Below are 730 nucleotides of genomic sequence, written 5' to 3'. Positions count from 1 at the left end.
AGTCATCCTTTCAATGTATATGATGAGTCAAACTGTTATTTTACAAAAAATTGGTGGGGCTATAATTTATGGACGACCTCTTACCGACGCCAGAGCGACCTTGAGTGTCCACCTAATAACTAGGACTCAATGAAGGTTATAAAACAGTGTGAGGATTTAGAATTATGACTTAAAGTTAATGGTTAAGGCTGGGAATGAGATTTAGGGTCTTCATCACGAACTGATATAAGTTAAAACGCTATTTAGCCAAGACCTGTTTGGTTCGTCCATAAACTATAGTCTCGCCAAAAGTTTTTTTTAAAAATATTATGAGCCCTTTAAAAGCTCAAAAACCTTCGTTCAGTCAGAGTGCAATAGAAGCTTCCGAGAGTCCTAGAAAAACGATGGACCATTTGGTATGCGCTAATTGTATTAATCGAAGGCCGAAACTATTTTTAGAATGTGTTTACACGAAGTTTCTAAAACACTTGTAGTGTATAAATCGATACCTTTGTTTTTACGTACCTAAACTAACATTTAAATTAAAGCTTACACTCAAAACCTCCACCTTTCCTCTTCTGTTCAGCGTTAGACTCTAGGGGACTAGATATTGTGATTAAAAAGTCAATGTCAAGCGACCAAGTATCAGATAAATCAATGAGAATAAAACTTTGCAATTGATCACTTATTTAGAAGGGGATTTGTGGAGATTTCAGTATTTTTCAAAGTTGAAATCATGAGTCAATTGAAG

Source organism: Schistosoma mansoni, chromosome 7 (genome assembly GCF_000237925.1).
Source record: "Schistosoma mansoni strain Puerto Rico chromosome 7, complete genome".
In the NCBI taxonomy this organism is placed as follows: domain Eukaryota; kingdom Metazoa; phylum Platyhelminthes; class Trematoda; order Strigeidida; family Schistosomatidae; genus Schistosoma; species Schistosoma mansoni.
The sequence above is the reverse complement of the archived record's forward strand: the minus strand, read 5'-3'. Positions refer to the sequence as shown.